Raw genomic sequence first — 6,294 nt, 5'->3', positions numbered from 1 at the left:
ATTGAAAAAAAAAAAAAAAAAAAAAAAAAAAAAAACATTTTCAGCAAAAATCTTTATGTATTTTTCTGGCGCATGCAATGCACAGATAATCCATCAGGGGCAGAAAAACTTCCATCTGATTATTTTTTTTTGTTTATATAAGTCGTTTTTTTATAATGTAATATGTAATGTGTTAGAAATAAATGGCATTATAATTATTTAATTATTACAATTTATAATTTATTAATTATTACAATTTACATAACTTACAAAAGTATGTAAGTTATGAGTAATAAAGTTTAAATAAATGGTAGTGCTTTCCATGGCATTTAGTACCAAATTACCCGTAAACATTGTATGTATTTTTCTTGCGCATGCAGTGCACAGATAATCCAGCAAGGGCAGTATTGCTTAAATATTACTGGCCAATTATTGAATTATTTCACTGTTGTTGTACAGGTCTCAAAAAAGCATGATAAAATATATATGTATTATATATTTTATTATCTTTAAAAGCATGAAATTCTACTACATTTTCAGTGAAATCATTTTTCTCAATAAATTCCTGGACAATAAATTGATCAAACAAAAATAGTTACTGTGACAAGTATCTAGTCATATCATTAAACCCATTAATAAAACACATTTATACAGTATATAACTATGCCCAGTCTCCAGTCTACAGTTTAGCTCCCCCCATTCATTCTGAAGTTGTAAGGAGTGTTTCAAAATGCAGCCCAAACTAAAAACAGGATAAATTAAATACAGTTATGTATACATATAGATATATACATATACAGCTCTGTAAAATAAATAAGAGACCACTTAAAAATAATGAGTTTCTTTGATTTTACCAAATTAAAAACCTCTAGAATATAATCAAGAGGAAGATGGATGATCACAAGCCATCAAACCAAACTGAACTGCTTGAATTGTTGCACCAGGAGCGATATAAAGTTATCCAAAAGCAGTGTGTAAGACTGGTGGAGGAGGACATGCCAAGATAAATGAAAACTGTGATCAAAAACCAGGATATGAACTTGTTTTCTTTGCATTATTTGAAGTCTGAAAGCTCTGCATATTTTTGTGATTTCAGCCATTTCTCATTGTCAATTTGGGAGAAATGTTGTTTGTAGTTCATAAAATTAAACAACCATGTTAATTTTACTTAAATATATATCTATAAATAGCAAAATCAGAAACTGAAGTGATCTCTTCATTTTTTTCAGAGCTGTATATAATGTAAATAAAAACACACCCACGTTCAGACGAGGTAAAATTAAGCAATCGATAAATCTGTCGATATGGGTTCTTTAATCTCTGTGGATATAGGGAACTAGAACTGGAACTACATGACGTGGCTGTTGTTGTGTTGATGTGATGATGTTTTGGGTTGTGACGTCTCCAGTCACATGTTTGGAAAGTCCTTAGAAAGTCCCACCCACTCAAACTCAGTGAACTCTAATAACAATACAGTGAATATTAAATCCATCATCCAATATTATATTCACTGAGACGTGTTTCAGTGCAGTCCATGGACCCTCTGGATCCTCCAGACCCTCTGGACCCTCAGGGCCCTCGGTTCAGACTGGCACTGTGGCGTTCGGCTCATTTTTGCTCAGAAAGAAAGAAACGGCGCCCTGCTCACAGCCGTGAATTCCTCAGATCCAGACAGCAGATCAATCACAGCACTGGACGTCTAGACACATCCAGACAGATTCAGGCAGATCCACCAGTAAAGCAAAAGCTCAGAACTCCGGCAGAGAGAGAGATTGGTTCAGTCGGCAGCGAATGCCCTCAGGTCAGTGTCGTCACATCCCGTCCTCCTCATTTAATCTTTTGAAGTAGTTTATAGTTCCTGGCCAGCAGGCTCAGCAGCAGGTATCTCAGCTGGATCAAATCACCCATCACACGCAGCTGCTGAGCACACTCAGCGATCACCGACACGTCTGGAAGCAAAAACACAATATATATATTAATTATTTGGGTCTATTCAGATATTTTTGGTACCTTTTATATATATATATATATATATATATATATATATATATATATATATATATATATATATATATATATATATATTGCTATTTATATTTATATGTTTGACTGAAATGAACATTGTTGTTTTATTCTATAAACTACGGACAACATTTATTGAAAATTCTAAGTAACAATATTGTCATTTAGAGCATTTACAGAAAATGAGAAATCACAAAATAAAAGCTGCAGTGCTTTTAGACAATGCAAAAAAAACACATTCATTTTTATTTATAAACAACAATACTAATATTGTACTAAATAAGTAAGTTGCACCGAATCTATTTTATATGTATGGTTTATATTTTAAACTTTACTTACAAAAAATAATTCTTGGTATTCAATTCTTATAGCCTAAACTGGCTTGGTTTTGGTGTAGAAAATTTCATTTAAATAACAATAATGATCAATATTATTATTATTAATATATATATTTGTGGGAAGCACCTTTCTCCTGAAAAATACACATTAAAGTAAGTGCAGAATCAGCGCTTAGCCCAACCATTCAACACCTACAATAGAAATTGCAGTTTTTAAGTAATTTATCGAGTTGCAGCAAAAGTTGTGTGGTAGTTCCTGTATTTGCCGTAGTGCTCGGACCCTAGAGATCACCATTTTTGAGTAATTAATTGAGTCGCGGCAGTTAAAATAAATGTTTTTATGTAGTTTGTAGTAGTTCTGTATTAGTTTCTGTAGTTGCCGTGTGCTCGGACCTTGTTTTTGTAGTTGTAGTAGTTCTGTAGTAGTTCAGTTGTAGTTTCTGTAGTTGCCGCAGTGCTTAAACCCCAGATCGCGGTTTTTAAGTAATTTATTAATTTGCGGCAGTTGGAATACACTTGTTTATGATCAGAATTCTTTATCAGCGCTGATAAACAAATATAAATGTATAGAACCCGGATTTCCTTACCTCTCCTCGACATGCTCCTGTGTGTTGGTCAGATAAATCCAGATAAAGGTCGGTTCTTCAGCAGGGAGAAAACAGAACTGAGGAGGAACCGGCAGATGAGTTCCTTATAATCTGCGCGCGGTATTTATACCGTGTTATTCATATACAACGTTTAGGAACCCCCCGCTTACGTCAATAGTAAAAAAAAAAACACGTCTCCACACACACACTTGTGACATTACACCATAGTCACGAGGCTGATTTCACCACAGATCTTTTACAGAAGAGAATACCGACTTCACAATCTCTTACAGGTTTGTTACACCACTAGGGAGCGCTCCTGAGTTAGCTTCCTATAGAGCAATTGAGCCAAATCAGAGTTTATTAATGTTTAATAATTTTATACTAAAATAATGTACTCATTTCCTCAACACAAAACAAAATCAAATGTTTCAGAAGCTTTTAAACTGCAGTTATAAAACTTTTAAACATGCTCTGAGCATCCGCGGTGGTTGCACCAGTTGTGCATAAGTTTTTATGTAGGCTAGTTGTAATGGAAGTGTTTACTAAATTCAGATTTACGCAGATTTACTAAATCAAAAAGGGTTGCACCGAAAAAACTAGTATATACATACAATATATTACGATATATGAATCATAATATAGCAAACCCATATATTATCCAATAAGACATGTTTTAAGACCATGATAATTATTGAAATAATTTAATCATGAATTATAAAACAGGTGCATTTCCATAACAGCATGTTGATTGCCATGTTATTCATTTGTTTTTGTGTGACAATTCAACAAACTAACTGAGCACTGCCACTAAGACCAGAAGATCGCCTTTTCAAATCCTGTTCATGCAGCTTGTCATTGGCTACTGGAGCCCTGAGAGAGCACAAATGGCCTTATTCTCAAAGCATCTGTGAGCTAATGTATCAGAACATAGTCGCTGCGCTTTCCTCCAAGTAATTCAAGCAGTTCAAAAAGAGGCGGAGTCTGACTTCACATGTATCGGAGGTGTGCTAGTCTTCACTCTCCTTCACCCTTCTTACTAGTGATAGGAGGAGTCCTAATGAGTGGCTAATTGTTCGTGTAATTTGGGGAGAATATGGGGAAAAAATCGGAAAAATAACAACATTTAGTAAAAGGAAAGTTTAAAAATAAAGTGTTAAATAAGGACTTAGTAGAGACTTTACACAAGAAGTTAACTTCTTGCAACCCAATAAAGTCGTAATATTATGACAGCTCACAGTAGCAGTAATGCTAGCATCTTAACTGCCTAAACCTGTTTACTATAGAAAAATAAACATATACAAGTAAATATTCTTAGCTTTTTAGCAAAATACTTCATTCTACTTTCCAAAATTACAGGAATACCCTTGAAAATTACTTAATTACTGTTTTTAATCTACATTTTTAGCTGTTTAGCTCCATTCACTTCCTTGCAGTGGGTAGTCTCGCTATAAGCACGAGCTCTGGCTCTGAGTAAAGTCTGTGCGCGCGGAGTCTGCATCAGGCTGAGGATATGACGCAGCGAGAACTCCAGATCCCATGATGCACCGCGCCGTTGACGCTTGTTGTTACCTCCTGTTATTTTATGGTGGAATCTGCATATTATTACTAAATGTTTTATATATAAGTGTAACTTAATCAAAACTTTCAAATGACCATGCTCCTACTGCTGAGCTTAATTTTACTCTTAATTCTATTATAAAAAGGCAAAAAATAAATAAATAAATACAAAGCAACATATTTCTAATGTGTTTGTTTTTTATTTTATTATGTTTCTATTCTGTTTTTTTATAGTTTATTTAGTTTTTAGCATAAGTTGTCTACCTTAAATACCTTCATATTTATACATCAATATATTTTTTAATTCATGCTTTTATTCACGTATATACCCTGTTGAAAAACAATTTTTGAAAAATGTTGAAGAATTATCTAATCTTATAATTTTATTGGTTTTGTTTCATATTCATAAATTTAGTTCTTATGATAAACTCCTGATTTATTGCCTTCTGTTTCCAAAAGAGACAAAACCTTATATTACATGAATACAATAACAGTCCTCTTTAAAACTGTTAACAATTATATAAAATATAATAATAAAGAATTTCCTTCGCTATGATGTATAGATAAATATAATTTTTTTATGCATCTGATGTTGTGCAGTGTGTTTTGCTTTCACTTGCTTTTTTATGATCAAGATATATAAATAAATAAGTAAATACAAAGAGAACTACATTTCCCATAATGCACCGCAAGCCTTACTACGTAACAGGTTGATGGGAAAACATTTCATTTATAGGAAACAGAGCAAATCACAAGTCACTTATATATTTATATAAAAATTATATATAAATAAATTAAAAATACAAATATATATATATATATATATAATTTGTAAATAATCAGAATTGTGTGAATACGTTATTATTGTTTTACTTACTGTATATGCATTATTTATAGCATAACTATATACATTAATATATTGACACATATATGTATGCTACATCTCGTAAATACATAATAATAACACTGATAATAAAGTTACTGTACACAACATAGATTTAATAGATTAAACTAACTATTTCATTGTATTTAAAGGTATATAATATATATTATTTTATTTATGAATTAGTGTCTGTATTAGATTTTTGGAATGAATATTTTTGCTATTTTATTCATTTAATAGTAGCCATTTTTATTTAATGATATTAGATTATTTTTATATTAATGTTTAAATATTTATTTATTAGTAGTAAAATATAAGTCAGTGTGGCAGGGGGCGGGGCTTATCATAATACAGAATTCTGTTTGTTTGGCTGAAGTTTTATTGACGTATATTATAAGACTGTTACTAAGCAGTCCGTCACTGCGTTATCTTTCACACACTTAACCCGGCTGTAAAACGCTGTTGTGGTACTGTGGTGGTACATTCTGGGAAAGATAAGAGGATGAATAAAGATGAACAGTGGAGAACATCATGTGATGGTGAACATCACTGTGCGTGTCTACCTGTAATTAACTCTGTACACCTGTATGTCACTGTCCACTGACTTTATGTTTATTTTGATTTAATTCAAGCGTTACCTGTTATTTCCTGCTAACAAAGGCATGTTCAGACTTGCCCTGACAGTTTGCCCAACTGCTCCCCCTGCTGGGCAGGTGCTGCAGTGGCAGGTATCAGGTAAGGCTGCTATTAGCTTTAGGTTCACAGTCTGTGCTAAAAGAGATAACCTGTAATAACTGTAGGAATGTTATCATGTGTTCATGTACAAAGTAAAGAGAACATACGTCTGTTTACTAATATATCTGCTTATTATCACCTCACTATCACACACCTGTAACAAACACACACAGAACAAGCATAACACTGT

The 6,294-nt window shown here is 32.8% G+C and overlaps 1 long non-coding RNA gene across 1 annotated transcript; it reads right to left on the bottom strand.

Annotated features, from left to right (window-relative positions):
* Positions 1-462: 462 nt before the first annotated feature.
* On the bottom strand, positions 463-3,148 carry LOC125784892 (uncharacterized). Its single transcript, XR_007427512.1, has 2 exons — positions 2,927-3,148; positions 463-1,928 (listed from the first exon to the last, which is right to left on the bottom strand). It is a non-coding gene; the product is annotated as an uncharacterized LOC125784892 (long non-coding RNA).
* Between the last annotated feature and the right edge of the window lie 3,146 nt (positions 3,149-6,294).

The sequence above is a fragment of the Astyanax mexicanus genome, chromosome 20, assembly GCF_023375975.1.
Source record: "Astyanax mexicanus isolate ESR-SI-001 chromosome 20, AstMex3_surface, whole genome shotgun sequence".
Lineage (NCBI taxonomy): Eukaryota > Metazoa > Chordata > Actinopteri > Characiformes > Acestrorhamphidae > Astyanax > Astyanax mexicanus.
This window is presented reverse-complemented; position numbering and strand designations above follow the sequence as displayed.